This window comes from Megascapheus bottae, chromosome X (assembly GCF_031878675.1).
Source record: "Megascapheus bottae isolate mThoBot1 chromosome X, mThoBot2.hap1, whole genome shotgun sequence".
Lineage (NCBI taxonomy): Eukaryota > Metazoa > Chordata > Mammalia > Rodentia > Geomyidae > Megascapheus > Megascapheus bottae.
In genome coordinates this window covers 10,227,555-10,248,426 of record NC_143547.1, presented here as the reverse complement: position 1 = coordinate 10,248,426, position 20,872 = coordinate 10,227,555, and the positions used below count along the sequence as shown (strand labels likewise).

Genomic DNA, 20,872 nt, shown 5'->3' with positions numbered 1-20,872 from the left:
TATGAAATTTTTTCTAAGCAGACTCTAGCTATGGATTCTTTATCTTAAAGTCACTCGTACTGTCAAGTTGCTTGGGGATTAAAATCAAGTTTCTTTGTTGAATTCTTATCTATTACCTCCTCACCCTACTGTAGGGTTAATAAATCCCTCACATTCCTAAGCAGCTATTCAATGGAAACTTTTTCTTTACAGACTTTTTAAAGACACTAATTATTTCCTGCAGTTTTATTATTGTCTTCAATATTTCTTCAGTATCTCTCTTTCTTACTGAGGAGTATCAGGCTCTGAGTCAAGATAAGAACCATTTCTTTTTGTTGATTATTGTATCTCTAGCATTTAGTATTGTGACTGACATATAAAACATATTACGAAAATGTTCATCAACTACTGGTTGACTGCCTTTTTCTAGAGTAACCTATGTCTGTTGAGTCAACCTATCCAGTCAACTAATAGCAAAGAGCTGAGTGGCTTACACTTGTAACCCTAGTTTCTCAGGTGGCTGACATCTGAGGATTATGGTTCTAAGCCAACCTGTATAGAAAGTCCGTAAAACTCTTTTTTTTTTGGGAAGGAAAAATATATTTATTCCAAGATTCATTTACTGGGATTTAAAAGCGCCCTTTCTTCCATAGAACCCGAGTGGTGATACTGTGCTAGGGGCTGCTGTGCTTTCCGGCATGCGCTCCCATCCTCTGAGGGTCCTGAGAAGGATAGTGGATTGGTCCTGGAGCTCTCATGAAAGGAGGAGGTGGTCCCATTGGGTGGAACATGTGTGGCCCGAAACCTGGGGGTGGGGGTGGGGCGATTCCAGGGGGTGGTGGCAGGGTGATGTTCACCACAGCTGGAGGACCACTTGGGGGTAAGTTGAAGTAGTTGGCAGAAGCTTCTTCTTCTGCCGCAGGAGGAGGAGGAAGAGCTCCTGGCAGTCCAGGCACAGGTTCTAGCTTGATACCAGAATCTGTGGTTCCGTCCTTCTCCTTTTCTTTCCCTCTGGCTGCCTGGGATCTTCCCCATTTCACATTGAGTCTGCGGCCATTGACAATCAACTTATTAAAGGATTTCTCAGCGGCTACTTCTGCGGCCTGCCTTGTGGCAAACTGGATGAAAGCACACTGCTGCCTCTGCACTACAGTGATCGTTCGGATCTCTCCAAACTGGTAGAAGTGATTTCTGAGATCTGTGTCAGTAATTGTATCACCCAAACCACCAACATAAAGTGTGGTGATGGTTTTATCCTCGGGTGGGTCCAGTCGAGGCATGGTGGAAGCTCTCTTTAGAAGCTTATCTGCTACAGGGTCATTTATTCCATAATACCGATCTTTAATGTTCTGGTCAGCCAAGGGATCGTCTGGATCTGTAGGTTTCTCGTGCCTGTATGGACATTCTTCTCCTCTCTTACATTCTCCTTTCATCCAGAAGGAGCAAATGTGGGGCCAATTTCTTTTGTAGTAGGGTGTGGTCCGGGCCAGCTTAAGGAGCATGTCCCTGGTGGATGTGGCTTTCCCCAGCATGCCAACTGGCCGTGTTCCATCAGAGTTAGAGATTTCTCTCTCCATATTCTGTGTATAGTATTCTTTGTTGACATCTGACTTTGGCATGTCATCTTTAAAAGACAATCCTGCATCACGGACCTGGATGGGCAAGCCATACTCAAGGTCTAAGAGGCAGGTCTGACAAACATTCTTCAATTTACTGCAGGTCTGGCACACTTCTGTCTTCTTGAAGCGCATGCGGACCCCAGGGCACCAGCGAAACACTGTAAATGGCCTGGCACAGATTTTGCATTCTTTCCCATACTTTTCTTTGGTCATTCGGATATAGGCATTTTCTCCAAGACACGTCTGGCACAGAATGGGAAAGTCCGCATCCTCCCAGTTCTGCCTGTTGTAGGTGTTGGAACCCAGAGAGGTCGCCATCTTGAGAGTCCCGAGTTGGCCAGAGCTTCCGAGTGGGCCGTAAAACTCTTATCTCTAATTAATTAACAAAAAATACTAGCCATGAGCAAAAAAAGCTGAGAAACAAGGCTTAGCCCCTGAGGTCAAGTACTGGGACTGGTGCACACAAAGAAGCAAAGAATAGTCTATGTTCTACAGGGTCGTAGTTTTCAACCAAGTAAGCCTCAAGTTCTGTTTCTTTTATTTTGTAAACTTCAAATGGTTGTACAAGGATTTACGATTTAACATATCCATTTAAGTGTCCATTGCTTCTTGGTCAGTCACCACTTATATCATGCTTTCCCATTCTGTTTGTTCCTTTCCCACAGATTTCTTTTCACATTCCCCTGTCTTTGCAGCTTGCGTCGCACAATATCATCGAATGATATGTGGACTAGTGCAATTACCTCCTGTCATTCCCACTTTTAGCCTTCTAATTTTCTGTACTGCAACAAGAAAAAAACTATTCTGGAATGTACATCTAATCTCTTCTTTCAGATTGACACCTTTTTGTGAATTTATAATGCTAATAGGATAAAGAAAATCATTATAACTGGCTGAGTTACTTTAAGATTCTTTGTTTAAAAGCAGTAGAACTTGACTTCTGGTGATTCAAGAAAAGTTATTAAATGGATATGGGGGTGATCTCCGAATCAGTGGGAAGTTGAACAAAATTGGGTATAGAAAGGTAGGAAAGCTATTGTGTGTTTTGTGAGGGACTAGGAGTGATTCGAGGCTATGGAATCACAGTATCCATACTAGAAGTTTGTTCTTGATTTAGTTTATCAATTAATTCAGTGAAGAGTATATTGTACAGTTCAAGACATTTGAAAATGGCAAGGGATGCTAATTATAATTGTGCTAGAAAAGGGGGCAAAATCAGAACTGTTTCAGACAACCCAGCATCCCAGTTAAGCTAAATAAATAGCTACAGCTTTGGCTGCTATCTGGACCCCAAACTTATAAGAGACTTTGCATTTTGCTAGCTAAGAAGTCTCTCCTGAATTTCTGACCTATAAAACTTCGAGACAGTAGATTTTTTTTTGCTTGTTTTAAGCCAGTTATATTTTAAGTTATATATACATGTGTATATAATTAATGCAATATTCTCTATTCGTGTTGTTAATGAAGAAAAATTTACCCCACTAGGCTATTGCCACCCTAAGAGCTCAAGGAAGTGTTTCTTATGCTCACCACTGTATCTTGTGAATTCTTGTGAATGAGTAAATGAATGAATGAGTCATTGTAATTTGATTGCATCTTGAGAATCACTATGCTGGTATTACTAACTGGTTCTGTTATGACTTCCTTCCACAGAACTTTTCAAAAATTCATGAACTTGTAGGTTTTCGGAAAATAAACTTTGATAATGGTGAAAAGAAAAATCCCAGATTTTCACCTGGTTGTCTAGTTGGATCCCAAACTTATTTTAAAGAGGAGTATTATACATTCAATGACTGAATAAATGAATAAATCATACAGAATCTATCATTTTGAAGTATAAAGCTTTTGGAAAGGAAAACACTGTTACAAACAGGTTATGTGCTGTGAATAAAGCAATTTGAAATAATCCCAAACAAAGACCTGGGCCCAGTTAAACTAAACAGTAACCTTCCAAAGTCATTTTCTATGAATGACTTTTGCAGCTTTGGCTTTTGATCTTCATGCAAAATTAACTTAACTGTCATCAAAATTTCATGGTCTATAAACTAAGCCACTTCAGCTTTGTGTCACCCATATGACACATTGCAGTATGACCAGAAATGAAAGAATAAACCGTGACAGAAATGAGAAAATGATAGTGTTTATAAATGATAAACAAACATGTAGGGGAAGATACCAACAGAATACTTGTGAACTGGCAATCTGTTGCAATTCTCCCCTATGATGGGAGAATTGGTGAGTGGGAGTAAGAGGAAAAGATAAGAGAAAGTGAAGCTACTTATTCTAGACCAGGTAAACCTATTCATGAACAGAACCACCAACAGTTAAAGTAGCAACTATATTGCTTAGGGAGATGTGACCTAAAAGTGGTATTATCATAACAAACAGAGGAAAGCTCTGAATTAGATAAGACCATTTGAATACATTAAGGGTTGTCTGGTTTCTTTCCATTTGTTTTTCAAAGCAAACCAAACCAATTTTCAAAAGGCAGTGAACCTTCAGATGGAATGTTAGAATTTAGTGAAACATTACTAATAAGAGAGTCCATTTCTTGTACCACCTTACCTGAAGGATATTTTTCATCTCATAGATGCTGGCTTGGAAAAACTGTTCCATAATGTAAACTTGCCTACTTGTGTCACTTTTATCACATAGAAAAATTCAATGTTCAGCCTCAAAGAGCCTTTTTGACCATTATGTCTGATGCTATTCAAGTCCTATGGATGTTATTTATTTTTTTAAAAAAGGCATTGCTTATAAGCCAGTGTCCTATTGAAAACCTCCAGCAAAATTGTCTGTTTAAAAATAAAATGACATTGAGAATCGCGATAACTTCACAATTTGAAAAACCTAATAGTTTATTCTTTTCTTGCTTATATCTGTCAACTGAAACCATTGAGCCTTTACTGGCACAATCTATAGGTTGTAAAACAAATTTCTGTTCTAAAATATTGCATTTTTTGGGGGAAAAAACCATCATTTAAAATGCCACATAAGCCAGGTGCAGTGCCTCATGCCTGTAATCCTAGCTACTCAGGAGGCTGAGATTTGAGGATGGAGGCTCAAAGCTAGGCTGGGCACTACAAAGCCAGTGAGATTCTTATCTCCAATTAACCACTAGAAAATAGGAAGTGGCACTGTGGCTCAAGGGATAGGGTGATAGCCTTGAGCTGAAGAGCTCAAGGACAATGCTCAGGCCCAGAGTTCCTGTACCATGACAAAAAACAGAACAAAACCTAGATACTTAAGGCCATATACAATGATGCTAAATGAAAGGATCTCCAGAATATAGAAACAAAAGCCATATAATGAGTGATTGTTGTCCTTAATGTACTATGTTATCTCTCATCTCTTTTGCTGTCCCTTGGTTATCTCATATTGTTACAGTAGTTCACCTGGTTATCTAATATATTGTATATCTGCATGTTTGGTTATTTGAAATTGGATAGGGAAAGGAGGAAAACAAGTTGAGGGGCAGGAGTGAGGGGAGGAAAATGGGGACCAAGACATGAGAAAGGGTATCAATGTATGTGAAGTAATACACTTTCTAACTGGTGACTATAATGCAACCCTTCTATTAATTACAATAAAAAATATATGAGGAAAAAAATAAAAAAAACTCACAGAGTCCGCATGTGAAATTATAACCATTCCATGATGTTTAAGTGTTTTATTTTTTAAAACTTTATTATTTGTATTTTTTTATTTTATTGAAAAGTGATGAGCAGAGGGTTACAGTTACCTAATAAGGTAATGAGTACATTTGTTCTTTTTTCATGTCAGTAATTTTTAATTTTTTTCATTTTATCTTTTATTGTCTGGGTAATGTGTAGAGAGGGGTTATATTTACATTTGCCAGATAGTAAGTCCATTACTTCTCACACATTGATACCCCTCCTTATGTTTTTGCCCCCATTTTCCACCCCAACCCCTCCCAAAAAACTTGTTTTTCCCCTTCCCTTTCCTGTTTCAGATAAACAAATAAACGTGTATATAACATACCAGGTAACAAAGTCAGATACAGTAACAATATGAGGTTAACCAAAGAACAGCAAAGGAGAAGAGAAATAGCATAGTACATTAAGAACAACAATCACACAAAATAAAGCTCTTGTTTCCATATCATAGAGATCCTTTCATTTAGTCTCATCCTATTTGTACATTTGTTCTTAAACACTGTTACCCCATCCTTCATTTTTCTCCCACTTACCCTTTTATGCTCTCCTTCCCTCAAGATGTAAGGTTCACATACAACATAGGGTCAAGTGATATGGAATCAACCCAGAAGCCCCTCCAGTAGATGAATGGATCAAGAAGATGTGTGTATACACATACAATGGAGTTCTATGCTTCCATCAGAAGAATTACACTGCCCCAGAAGTTAGGAAGTGTAAAGACTTGGAAAAAATTATATTAATGGAAGTAAGCTAGACCCAAAGACAAGTAGGTTGCATGGTTTCCCTTATTTGTAAGAACTAGAATATGCCTCTGATATTCTTTTTTTTTTTGCCAGTCCTGGACTTGGGATCAGAGGCTGAAAAATGTCCTTGGGTTTTCTAAAGGCTAGAGCTCTACCACTTGAGTCACAGCACCACTTCTGGCTTTTTTTCTATGTATGTGGTACCAAGGAATTGAACCCAGGTCTTCGTGCATGCTAGGCAAGCACTGCACCACTAGGCCAAACTCCCAGCCCCTGTGCCTATGATATTCTTAACAAGGAATCTCAATAACCCAATTGCTTAGTGCATCAGACTGTATATAATGAATCATATCAACATAGACTCCAACCCATATTTTCTTTTCTAAAGGAACATATGAATAATTTTTGTTTTTTCTTTAAAAACTTAAAAACAAGTCAGGCATCAGTGGCTCATGCCTGTAATCCTAGCTACTCAGGAGACTGATTTCTGAGGACGGCCATTTGAAGCCATACTGGGCAGGAAAATCTTTGAGAGCCTTATCTCCATCAAAAAGCCAGAATGTAGATCTATTGCTCAAGAAGTAGAATGCTAGTGTTGAGCAAATAAGCTCAGGGACAGCATCCAGGCCCTTAGTTCAAGTTCTATGACCATACACAAACACACAAATTTGAACAGTCCTTATCAATAAGTAGGCTGTCAACTTAATTTCAAATTCACCATGGAACTCTACTATAAATGAATTTTATTACAGTCATTCTTTTCATCAGTGTCGAACAATCTGGTACATTTGGTAGAAATGTGTCTGCATGAGATATTTTATACACTGGCTTATTATCTTATTAAATGTTGAAACTGATTAGTGGCAGAGACAAATGTCATTTTTTTGCCCTGCAAGCTCTGTATCCAGGAATAGTTTATTAGTTTACCCTAAGACATTTTGCTTTGTCTTGTTTTATCTCATTGAGTTTTATACTTTAGATACCGTAAGCTAAGATTAAATTTTACTTATGTTTATGCCTTCTTAGTTATTTTTAAAACAGTATATATTGCTTATATACACTTTGGTTATACTTATTCCTCCTATTACTCTTTCTTTATTCCCCTTTCCATATACCCTCAACTTTAAACTTTCTTACAATTTTTGCCAGTACTGGGGCTCAAACTCAGAGCCCTTTTATCTCACCTTTTATTTTGCTAAATGCTGGTGCTTGACTACTTGAGCCAGGGTCTCCATTTCCGTATTTTTTTTACTGGTTAAATGGAGGCAAAAATCTTATGGATCTATTTGCCCAAGTTTGGCTTTGAACAATGATCTTCAGATATTTAGATTTCGACCTCCAAAGTACTAGGATTTATAGGCATGATTCACCAAACTGGCTTAAAAAGATTTCCCTTATGTCCTTGGTTATATGTGCCTATATTAGTCTTCAGTCATGCTTTGACTCTATTTGTCTTCCCATCTTCTCTTTTAAGTTTTGATCTCTGAATATGTCTGACTGAAAGGATCAGCTGAAGATGAGAGAAGATAGACAGAGAAGGCTATTGACATGAACATACGTCTATATACATAGCCAAATTTGAACTTGAAATGTTATTTGACCAAAGAGTAGGACCACTTGAATCGGGCTAGAAATAATTGGAGGGTCCAAAGAAAGTATCACAAAATGAGACTGGATGAGGGCAAAAGAGAAAAGGTGAGGAGATTCTTAAGTGAGTTCTGATCAAGACAAATGAATTGGTTAAATGAAAAATGCTTTTACTTTTTAGTTTAGAGTATTTCATCTTTAACCCATCCTCTTTTATTTAGTTTATATTAACATATATTACTTGTATAAAGTGGTTCTTATTGTGACATGTCAGTACATGAATATGAAATGCTTTGGTCCAATTCACTCTCAAAGTACTTAATATAAATGTATTAAGTACAATATAAAGCCAATTGAAAACTAGTTTCCAGAGTCTTTTAAATGTTGGAGTTGTGGACTGGAGTTGTAGATCTGTCATGTCTTTATAGACCAAAAAACTAAATTTGGAGTAACTTTTGGGGGAGGAAGCTCTTGTAGTTTATTGGAAAAGGGATACATTCAGATGAAGAGAAATTAAGAATGTCATCAGTTTGCCAATTATAACAGAGTTGGAGGTATAACTCAGTGATGAATGCTTACCTAGCAGGTACAAGGTCATAAGTTCTTTTTAGTACCACAAATAAAAAGGCCTACCAAAAAAAAAAAACAAATCTACTTTAGCCAATTGCTTCAATGTATTTTCTGATTCTTCTTTTTTAATTTTTTGATTCTTTATTGAAGTACTGTTAAAATATGATTAAGAGCACAGATTCTAGTCAGATGCTGGGGGCTTATACCTAAAATCCTACCTATTCAGGAGGATGAGATCTGAGGATTGCAGTTCTAAGCCAGCCCACGCATAACAGTCTATGAATCTCTTCTCTCTAATTTGTCTAATAAAAGGCCAGAAGTGGAGTTGTGGCTCAAATGGTCGAGTGCCAACCTTAAACAGAAAGCCAGGTGATAGGATGAGGACTCTGAGTTAAAGCACCAGTACTGGCAAAAAACAAAGTACAGGTTGTGGAGCTAAGCTGCCTAAATAGCTTGAAGTGCTGGATCTGTGGTCTTGAGGAAATAACTTAATTTTGGTTGGTAAGACTCTATCGGCTGAGGAGAACATTAGCATTAACCTTCATTTTTTTTCTAAATATTAAATGGGTTAATGTATTAAAGTACTTAAGAATGTCTGACACCTAGTTAAATACTTCCACATTTCTTTTTTTCACATTTAGTTTTATTGTAACAAAGCAACTGGTACACTTTTAGCACTTAAAACTGAGCATCATCATTCCTTTCCAGTGAAAACAAAAAGAAAATTAAAAAGAAATGAACGAAATTACAATAGAGAATGTCAGTTCCAAAGAAGATCCTACAGGGTATGCTGATTTGTCGGGGTTTTTAGCACTCTTTGCCTCCTGACCAGCAGGAAGGGCAAAGAGAACACGCCCCGACTAAGATGAGACTGAGAAAGGATAGGGCCGGCTGGCCGCCTTCACCCAGCCCTCCCTTCTCCAGAGGGAAGACACAGAGGCGCCAGGGAGAATGTCACAGCAGACTCGTTTAATGGGAAGATACCAGGGGCTAAAATAAGAAGCAGGAATCTATTAACATAAAAGTAGGCAGGACAGGGGGAGGTAGGTGCGGTCAGAGAGGGCTGCGGGGCCAATCCATGGGTTCCAGGTAGCCTTATTTTACATCACAAACCACAGCCAAACCTCCCAACCAGGAGACAGGCAGGTTGAATCTCCAAAACCAGGAAGTGAGCACTGGGCCATGAGGTAGGCCTTTTACCTTTGATGTGACGTGCCCCACACTGATTATTCTATAGTGGCAGGGCTCAAGTTACCATTATGAGAGAATTATATTTTAAAGTGTCATCTTAAACTGCATCACAATTACACATGTCAAAGGAGAAGCCATGTTGTCAAAATGCCCACTTAACTCACCCAAACATCTTAAAATCATCCTTTGCTGACTTTGTATAACCACATTAAAAATTAAAAATTTTTGTCATAGTGAAAATACTGGGGTCCAGTTACATTTGTATGGTAATGGGTATATTACTTCTTGAATAATGTTACCCATTCCCATGTTTTCTCCCACTTTCTGTTCCCCTCCCTCCCAGGTTGCAGAGTTCATTTCCAACATATTGTCTTGTGAAGATTGATTTTAACCCCATTTTTCCATATATTTTTATTGTAATTAATAGAAGGGTAACATTATATTCACCAGATAGAAGGTGCATTACTTTCACATACATTGATACCCTTTCTCATGTCTTGGTCCCCAATTCCTTCCCCTCACCCCCGCCCCTCATCTTGTTTCCCCCCCTTCCTTATCCAATTTCGAATAAGCAAATAGGCATATATCCAATATATTAGATAACAAGGTGAAATACTGTAACAATATGAGATAACCAAAGGACAACAAACGAGATGAGAGATAACAGTATATTAAGGAAAACAATCACTCATTATATGGCTTTTGTTTCTATATCCTTTCATTTAGCATCAGTCTATATGTATGGGCTTATGTACCTAGGTTTTTCTCTATTGTAAATCTCTGCTAGGAGAGCCCAAGGTTTCTACTGACTATGACAAATGAGGGAAACCATTGAGCCTTTGTTCCTTTGAGTCTGGCTTACTTCACTTAATATGATTTTTTCTAAGTCTTTCCATTTCCTTACAAATGTTAACTCCATTTTTTAAAAAAGTTTTTCTTTTGTTTTTAACAACCAAATTTCTTATAAATTGATTATACTATTACTGGAATTACAGTGGAATCCTCCCTCTAAACTGTAGCTACCAATCAGGAGAAAAATATGTTGTTGAATTTTACTTTGCTTATTTACTGATGCATCTTTCTTGAGGAGACCATAATGTATCCATTATAATTTAAAAGTCAAGAAAGAAAAAAAAGGGAAAAAAAGCAAGAAAGATCTCTCAATATATAATAAAGGTCTTTTAAAAAATAAACATCTTGGGCTGGGAGTGTGGCCAGAAGTGTGGTAGAGTGCTTACCTAGCATGCACAAAGCCCTGGGTTCGATTTCTCAGTTCTCCATACACAGAAAAAGCTCGAAGTGATGCTGTTGCTCAGGTGGCAGAGCATTAGCCTTGAGAAAGTCCAAGGACAGTGCCCAGGCCTTGAGCTAGCAAAAAACCCTCTTTACTCTTTGGACCCCCTCTTTTATTTTTGCTCTGTAGACATCTATTATTTGGTTTATGGTATCATTTAATGATATCATTTGGTTTATGATATCATTTAATTCAGAAGCTTCTTTGGACATTTTAGCAATATATATTATCTTGTTTGTTTTGCTGACTGAGGATATAGCTCCGTGGAAGAGTGCTTGCCTAGCATTCATGAAGTATTGGTATTCCCTAGTGCTGAAAGGAAAAAAAATTACAAGTTACCTTATTATTTGGGGGAAACCTATTAAGTGTTACTATCTCAGAAAGGACAAAACAAAGTATGAGATCACTTGCAAGAAATAAGTTTTAATGCAAAATAGATTTCTGGCTTGCTGTCTATTTGTGTTTAATTTGGGCCTTCACAAATGTTCAAATGTCAGTGAATTATAATGGCATTATATTAGAATCTCATTAACAAAACTAAGATCTGTATATATTTTTTTATTTTTTATTTTTGCCAGTCTTGGGCCTTGAGCTCAGGGACTGAGCACTGTCCTTGGACGTTCTCAAGGCTAGAACTCTAATACTTAAGCCACAGCACCACTTCTGATTTTTGCTATGCACATGATACCGAGGAATTGAACCCGGGACTTCGTGCATGCTAGGCAAGCACTCTACCACTAGGCCAAAATCCTGGCCCATAGATGTGTATATTTTTTATGCCCCTTTCCCTTCAGAGTCCTTGAAAGTGAGCAAACAATAAACATAGTTTCTGTCAGTGCCCTTGGAAGAGTTTAAATATGGATTGCTTATATATTCTCAGGCTTTGAATGTGACAGAGTAAGGGATGCTAGTGGTTATGCTCTTCTGGGCTTTTATCTTCTGGGATTTGGACTTAGAAGTACCCTTTTTGTTGACTTTTAAAAAGAACCCTTGTATGGAAGCCAAGAGCTCTGGTTGACTTGAAGAAATTTCTTTTGCCTCCATAGGGATAATATTCTCATAGTATTTTAGCTGGTTTTCAGCCCTCTCTGTCTTTTGTGACAGTATCTCAAGTGTAACAGCTATGACTCTATTATTAAATGAGAATGCCAAGCAAAAGAAGGCACACACCAGTCAGCCCACACTGAAATCAGTTGTCAAAGTAATATGAAGGAAATGAAACAATCTTTGGCTATTTCCCAAAATTCTGTCATTGGATCTGGGCTTGTTTTATTATTGTATTAAATCATATTCAATTCCTGAGACTAATTCAGTCCCTCAATCTATCATACAGATTAAACAATGTTTAATAAATAGGAACAATCAAGAGATTAAAATATTTATTTGCTCTTAGAAATGTAATTAGTTTTATAAAATATTTAAAATCTATATCGATTTGAAAACAGTTTATTTTTTCTTCTATACACCAACTTCAATTTCTTTGTTCTTTAGGTGATAGCTTTAATATGTTTTTATTGTGAATCATGTAGTCTGTTTTAATTTATTTTAAAGATTATTTAAAAATCTCACTCACCGGTACTGGTAGCTCATGCTTGTATTCCTAGCTACTCAGGAGACTGAGATCTGAGGATCGCAGTTCAAAGCCACTTTGGGCATGAAGGTCTGTAAGACCCTTTTCTCCAATTAACCAGTAGAAAACCAGAAGTGGTTCTGTGGCTCAAGTGGTAGAGCACTAGCCTTGAGCTGAAGAGCTCAGAGACAACACGCAGGCCAAGAGTTCAAGCCCTATCTATTATCGAGGCGGGAAAGATCTTACTCATTTATTTTTTCTACTAGATACTATATAATAAAAGACTTTTTTGAGAGTAAAGTACATTTTTTTCAAATATCCATGTTTTACTCCTAATTAAAGGAATACCTAGATGTTTCTGCCTATTTCTCATCAATTTGAAATTATTTCAAAATATATTTTGGGTAATTAATAAACTCATTTACAGAAACCTTTGCAACTTGATTTTTGAACTCTTCATGAATGGGTAGAGACAGAAAGAATTAGAAGGTATGTGTGGCAAAATGAATTCCTGTTTCCCATGTTTTGAGAAGCAGGATTAGGAGTTACGAGGTGACTTGACCCCTTGTGCTTACCCAGATCAGAAAAGCATGGATGCTATAGATAGGAGCCTCCATTTTGAGTCTTTTACTCCCATTTTCTGCATGGGGATCAGGAAATGTTTTTTTTTCTTTTCCATTTCTCCTTAATTTAATCCTTTTATACTAAAATAAATCCTTGTTAAAACTTTCAAAAAATAAAAAAGAAATATTTGTATCTTGGCCCAAGTTTTATTCTCAGTCTTTACATTTTGGTGTGGAATTCTGCCTAGTACACTCATTTTTTGCCATGCTTTGGAGATTATTATTATATCAGATGTAAAGGCTAGTGCCACTTACAGTCTTCCATTCAAGACATGACAATCAATAAATGTGTGCTTATTTTCTTTTTCACTTTGTTTATCTTCCTTCTTTTTCCTTCTCCATTGCTTACTCAAATCTCCTTTTTCCATTGGCAAACATTTAGTGAACAAAGTCTGTCTCTCACTTCTGTATGCTCTTGAGAATACATTTTGTTTTGTGTAGATACATAAAATTTCATGATGAAAAGAATCAACAGAGGCATTAATTGTATTGTGTGCTAGGAATCCCATTCTGTTTCTTAGTTTTCAGCACCATAATTTTAATATTGTAATCATGTTACTGTGTATACACTTACCTTAATTCATCAGATTGCTTCATAGTAATGCATTGAGTGCATCTGTTCCATTGTACTTATTCCTGCTACTTGTAGCCCGATACCTCAAAAAGAATGCTGTAATGAGAGCATCCTTGACTATGCTCTCTTACAGATTGTGAGCAAAACACCCAGGGATATGTTTCTAGGACATAGAATGTACTTTGATTATACCCCCTCTATTATTCATTCTTAAGCCTGTCTCCTACTTCCCCTTCTTCTCTGCCCCTTCTACTTCATTGGAAGTTTGGTCTTACTTTCTGATCTTTCTTTTTTCTCTCCCATGTTGTTTAGTTTTCCTGTGACTTCCACAAATAAGAGAGAATACATATTACTTATCCTTGTAGGACTGGCTTCAATCCATTGTCCAACAGGTAACATAATTTTGTTTTTAATGGCTAAGTAAAAGCCCATAGTGCATATGTACCACATTTTCTTTATCTACACATCCATTTGTGGGCATCTTGGCTAATTCTGTAATTTGGCTATTGTGAATAGTGCTGTGATAAAAACTTATGTACAAGTATATTTGTTTTATAAGCCAAACATACACTGACATTTAATTATTGATAAAAGTACACACACACAAAGTGGAAAAATAGGTTATCTCTTTAACAAATGGTGGTAGTCATACTACATGTCCAAAGACTAGAAACCTTTCTCTCACTGTTTACAAAAATCAACTTTGGATGAAAGACTTCTATGGAAGCAATTGAGAAAGTGCAATAGTGGAAAGGCTTCAAGATTTAGGTATAGGAAAGGAATTTCTCAATTGGGTTCCGATAACTCGGGAAATAAGAATTGGGGGCTGGGAGTATGGCCTAGTGGTAGCATGCTCACTTAGCATGCACAAAGCCGTGAGTTCGATTCTCTGGTACCACATACACAGAAAAAGGTGGAAATGGTGCTGTGGCTCAAGTGACAGAGTGCTAGCCTTGAACAAAACATGTCCAAGGACATTGCCCAGGCCCTGATTTCAAGTCTCAGGTTTGGCAAAAAAAAAAAAAAGAACCAGAATTGATAAATGACATTAAATCAAACTAAAGAACTTCTGCACAGCAAAAGAAACAATCGACAGACTGAAAAGAAAGGAAATAAATCTTGAACCTGGTAGTAATAGGACAGGGAATTATTATCCAGAATATAAAAAAGGCAAAAATATTAAACAGCAAAAGAACAAATAACCCAACCAAACAAATGGATGTTTTTTTTCTAGTGAAGAAGTACAAATATTAAGTAAATGAAAGGGAAAAATCAGCATCCTTAGTTATCAGAGACAAGCAAATCCAAGCTAACTACATTGACATTCTGTCTCAGCTCAGTCATAATGGCCCTCACTAAGAAAAGAAAGAATAACAATACTTGCTGCCAAGGATGGTGTGCAGAGACCTCTTTAAGTATAGCCACTATGGAAATCTGTTAGTTGGTTTTGCAAGAAAAAAAAAATAGAAAATAAAAATAGAAACTCCTATGATGTAGCCACACCATTTCTTTTTGCCAGTCCTGGGCTTGAGCTCAGGGCCTGAGCACTGTCCTTGGACTTTCTCAAGGCTAGAGCTCTACTACTTGAGCCTCAGCACCACTTCCGGCTTTTTTCTATATGTGGATTCAAACCCGGGTCTTCATGCATGCTAGGCAAGCACTTTAACCAGTAGGCCAAACTCCCGGTCCAGCCACACCATTTCTATTATAGAAGAATCATTTACTTCTGGTTAAAATTTTTAATTGGCAGTTATTGGTCTAGAGAAAGATTATTGGTTGTGAAGGTTGATATATCCAATAACAGTTGATTGTGATTTGCACAGAGTTTTGTGCAAATAATTATAGTTTTAACTACTTTATCAAAGTTAAGGTCAATTTTAAGTTTTCTTTTTCTTTTTTTCCTAGTCCTGGGGCTTGACCTCAGAGCCTGAGCACTGTCTTTGGGTTTTCACAAGGTCAGAGCCCCACCACTTGAGCCATACTACAACTTCCAGCTTTTTCTATATATGTGGTACCGAGGAATTGTATCCAGGTCTTTGTGCATGCTGAGAAAAATCCCAGCCCCAATTTTAAGTTTAATCCCATATCTTACAATTCATCTGTAAGAGATTCATTTCAAGAAGAATGCTCTCTGTTTCACTGCTTAATGACATAAAGACAGGAGTTTTGCAAAATTACTAATCTAGAAGGAAATATTTTCTCCCTATTTTTCAGGAAGAACAAATGACATTCAGTTTGCTGAAATATTTCCTCCATTGTAGTTCAGAAAAATTTAAAGCAATTTTGATAACTTTTATAAAATTTCCTTAATTTCAACAAATTCTAATTGGACTTTACTGTGTTTCAGAAGACATTTAAAAGAGTGTTGAGAGGATTTGGAAAAGATAAACAATTGTTTAACATTAAGGATGAAATACTGCAAAATGTTGCATCAGTAGAGAAGAATTAAGTGCTGAACTTTGTGGCATGAGGATGGATTTGAGGACATATTTATAGAGTGTGAAGGTTTTGGAAATTCTCGTTTTTTATCACACTTTCCTTTGGTTTGACCATGAGGGTGGTAGGGAATCAGGACATAAATCTTCCTAATTACCTTTTTGTTAATTTTCTAGATGACATTTATTAAAATTCTAAACAACTCTTTCATGACTACAAACATAGTACTGATTAATAACCTCTCATTAGAGACACAGAGAAGTTGGCTAAAGTTCATCTAAAGTTTAGAGGACGCTGCTAGAGTTTAATTAATTTGGTGAGTCTCAACTTCTAGACTGAATCAGGCAGAAATGTTAGGAACCACAGACGGATGCCCAAATTTTTGTGTTTTAATTATGTATGAATGAAAAAGATGCACTTAATCTAAGTCTTGTCTACCTCTCACTCCTCCTCCTCCTCTTCCTCCTCTTCCTCCCCTCCTTCTGTTTTTGGATGTGTGTGGTACTGGTATTTGAACTCAGGGCCTCAAACTTACTCAGCTGGTCTGCTACCACTAGAGCCACAAATACAGTCCAGCTTTGTGCGAGTTATTTGGGGCTGATTTTGGTTTGCCATCTTCCAGATCTCAGCATCTTGAGTAGCTACAGTTGTAAGTGCGAGCCACTAGTGCCTGGCTTTGTCTACATGCTTATGCCAAGTGTGTTGTGATGGAGGGTTATTACTCTCAAGAATGTGCATGGAGAGAAGGTGAGGTACAGAAACTAAAGCACTCATTTACATTTAACAATAGTGTATGTCTATTTAGAGATGCAAATTACAAAGTAAATAGCTCTCTAGGGCAGTTGTTTTCAAAATGAACACCAAAGAGTGTACCAAGTGAGTCCATATAACTCTTTTTCTGGTAGGGGTGTGTGGGGGGAATGTTTAAATGATAGTGAATATAAGGATTTGTCTTGAAAGTTCTTGCCTGTTGTATTCCCTAAGTGAGTTTCCTGAGGGGAAGTGCAAGTATGAGCAGTCAGCTGCATGGAAAGTATGGCAATGGCCTCCTTACATTTTCTTTTTTCTCATATATTGTTACATACATGTCTTAATTTTAGTCCTGCTAGCTTATTGTTTAAAGCTATGTATATAATCTCTCTATATAATCCACATGAAACATCATAAAAATCGTTCAAATAATTGTTTACTGAATTTTGTATATTTATTCAGAAAGCAAGTATGTATTTATTTACCTTTCAATTAGTTGGCAGTAATAACCCTTTTACACCATGGAAGATATACATGTATTAGCCAAAAATATAATGAATCTTTTCATATAACTGGAGAATGAGATTTAAAAAATGGTAATCCTGATTTAACAAGCACAGCCAATAATGAAATTCTTCCATTTGGAGCTGCACATCTTTGTGAAATGAATTTTCTACTATGACAGACAGCATAAATGAGTGATAGAGACAACTTGTTCGGAATTGAGTCATAATATGTTAAACTATGATTTAAATATATTGATACTTATTTAAAGTAATACAGCAATATTTTCACATTACTTTTGCTGAAATGATTTTAGTGAAAATGTAAATAAAAATAAAATATAAAATCATATTAAATATTCAATCTCATTGATTATAAGTTATTTGTTTTTAATATACATTGGGTCAATTTTAGGACACATATGCCATTTTTACATGCTGTTACACACATTATATAGTTTGTTTTTGAGTTAATATGCATTTGTAAACTCACAGTATTTCATTATGATACTTGCATGCCACATAAGTTGAGCAATTTCACCCCCTCTAACATCTTCTCATTCCTCCTCCTTCCCCTTTTATAAAACAGCATTTGATGCATTTCATTATGTTGTAGTCCCATGTGTGTGTATAACATGGTCTTTGATTTCCTTTATTACTCAATATACCCTCCTTTTCCCTTTTCCGGCCTACTTATCTCCACTCCCACTTTTACATTCATGTCTCATTATTAACATCAGCATCATCATTGTCATGTGATTTGCTTTTTGATTTGAAATTTCAGAAGTTCTTTTTTTTTCTAGTGATGCTTTTTTCATATATATATATTTTTATTGTAATTAATAGAAGGCTTACATTATATTCACCAGATAGAAGGTGCATTACTTCACATATTCAGAAGTTCTTTTTTGAGCTCTCTTATTCAAAACATCTATGTAAGGAGTCGAGTGCAGGGTCAGGCTGGCCCATGACTCTGCATCACGGGGTGAGATAACCACGCAAAGAAAAAAGCCATATAATGAAAGATTGTTGTCCTTAATGTACTATGTTGTCTCTCATCTCCTTTGCTGTCCCTTGGTTATCTCATATTGGTATAGTATCTCACTTTGTTATCTGATATATTGAATTTATTTGTATTTGGATATTTGAAATTTGATAGGGAAGGGGGGAAAACCAAGACGGGTGGGGGGTGTGGGGGGGGAGGGAAACGGGTACGAAGACATGTGAAAGGGTATCAATGTATGTGAATTAATGCACCTTCCATCTGGCAAATATCATGTAACCCTTTTACTAATTACAATAAAAAAATGCAAAAAGAAAAAGAAAGAAAGAAATGAGCTGTCATGTATGAACGCCATGCCTAACTTTGAGCTATATTGTCGGTATTGGGAATCACTTTCTGCTGAGACTTGATTACCATTGGGTACGGATGTCTTATTGCTTTATCACTCTCTGCTGAGACCTATACTGAGAGTAAACACCCCCCTCGTGGACCTTGCCTGCCCTGCCCACCTTTGTGCTGATAAGCTCCTGCACCCTATATTAGCTGAATGAACTTTCTCAATAAACGAGTTCCTGCCCTTGACGGGTCTTCCTGATGTGTCTGATTGTCCTCTGGTGAGGGAGGGCTGGGTGCCGGCGGTCAGTCGGCCCTTTCTTTCTCGGCTAGTCCTGGTCGGGGCTTGTTCTATCCTTCCTGAGGGTCAGGAGGGACGGAGGACTAAAACCCCAATACATCTAGTTTTATTCATATATTGCTTTGGTTTTCCCATGTTCACTTTAGTGATCCTCAGATCTCAGCCTCCTGAGTAGCTAGGATTACAGGTGGGAGCCACACGTCTGGGTAGGTGTTTGAATTTTTTATCAGATAGTATAATATAGACCCTAGAGCTGTCTCATTCCCATCCCTCCCCTTAATATGGGGGTCAGGTCCTGCTAGGAGCTCCTGCTTTGCTACTTGGGCCCGCTGGAACTTCTGCTGCAGCTGGGCTAGAGTCCCCATCTGTTGGTCTGACTGCCACTCTAGATCTGGAACCTGGGATTCATATCAGTTTATTTAAACCTGTGATATAGCCCAGCCTCTTTTCCACTGTGACCCAGGCCTCTTCCAGCTCCTGTATGACAAGCACTGAAAACAAAAGTTTGAAGATCACATTGGACCCATCTAGCAGGGCCAACTCCTCCTTCGTGATGTTACTTTCTGTTAGTTGGGCCTCAAGCTTCTGCCTCCCTGACATGGATTTAGTGAAGTCTTTTTGTAGATGTTGCTATTTTTCGACTTCTACCTGCAGCTTCTTTTGGGTCAGCTCATAGTGGCAGAACACTGGCCTTGAGCAGAAAAGCTTAGAGGTTGTGCCCAGGCCCCAAGTTCAATGCCTAGGACTTACAAATAAAAAATCAAAAAAACCAAAAAGATGATGAAGATATAGTTGGAAGCACAGAAACTCCTTCCCTTTATCTACTCTTCAGTCACATCATATGGTACACCTGTTACTATGCATCCAGTGTAAAGTCTTCAGGAAAGGGAAAGAAAGGAAAGCCACTACAGAAAAAGAGTTTATTGGGGGTGGTGGGGGAGAGCAAACTGCGGGCAGTACAAGATAGTGGCATGTGGAGACAGAGGGGAAAGAGAAAGAGAAAAAGAGGGAAAGGGAAGGGGACTGATGTTAAACTGGATTATATAGGGAAAGGCATGGGGCGGGACCACAGTGAATGTGGAAGTGGATATCACACCCCAGGGAACCTCTCAATGTCCCAGAGAGGCTTGTCTAGGGCGTTTGAAGAATACCTTAGCAGATGAGGAAGTGATCTCAAATACTGGGGGTCCTTTGCTGACTCACAGTCAGGTGGTTTAACCCTCTAGTGACTACTGGTTCCAGGAAGGTGAAGAGGAAGTGGGGAGGGGCTGTTCTCCAGGGCAGACCTAAAACCCAGGTCTGTGTTGTATGATAAAACTATATTATACCTGAAATTATGTGACAATTAAGGGTCATTTGAAAGCTATACTTGAAAGTGATGGAGGGAAATAAGTCAAGAGTTTCAGTATTCAATTTTCCCCTTTAACTATTGCTTCTTGTCTAAAGCAGGTACAGTTTGCTTGAGTAAGACTTCTTTTCAGCTGATGTGCTTGGTTGCGAAAGCCCTAGGTACTCTATGTAGCCCTAGAAGTCATAAGCTATTTGCATGAGGAACTTATTTCTAGTGGAGATACATGTAGGAGGGAGATTGTGACATTGAGTAGGAAAACTGGATTATAAGACCCAAAGGTTTTACCAAATTGAAGAGGTAGTGATAGTTTGAATACTAGCTCTTCAAGGGGCCTCCAGCTAATTTGTTATATGTCCATCATGTTGCTGAATAGCATTTCATTACTTAGCTTTTTACAAGTATATGAATCTCATAGTAACCTAGGAGAAGGAAATCAATGCTGATTTTTTTCTGTAATTGGGAAAATACAAACTTACTATATGTTCATTAAGCATAGGTTACAACCATCATTAGTATGCTTCTTGCTCTTAGATTTTATTTCCTTAAATCTATCTCAATTTTCCAGACAATATATTGAAAAAGTCTGAACTTTAATAACAGTACTGTACCTTAAAATTCTACAGGAATCCTAATTAATTTACTAGCTATGTCCTTTGCCATACAAAAGCTCCACAGTTTAATGCAGTCCCACTTATCTAGCCTTTCTCTGATTTGTTGTGATTCTTGGTCCTTATTAAGAAAGTTTGGACCTGTGCCAAGGAGGCCTAG

The 20,872-nt window shown here is 37.5% G+C and overlaps 2 pseudogenes; both read right to left on the bottom strand.

The window, feature by feature from the left end:
• Positions 1 to 574: 574 nt before the first annotated feature.
• LOC150040464 (pre-mRNA-splicing factor RBM22 pseudogene) lies at positions 575 to 1,947 on the bottom strand (annotated as a pseudogene).
• Positions 1,948 to 18,803: 16,856 nt separating this feature from the next.
• LOC150040463 (prefoldin subunit 6 pseudogene) overlaps positions 18,804 to 20,872 on the bottom strand; it is a 149,941-nt pseudogene continuing 147,872 nt past the window's right edge.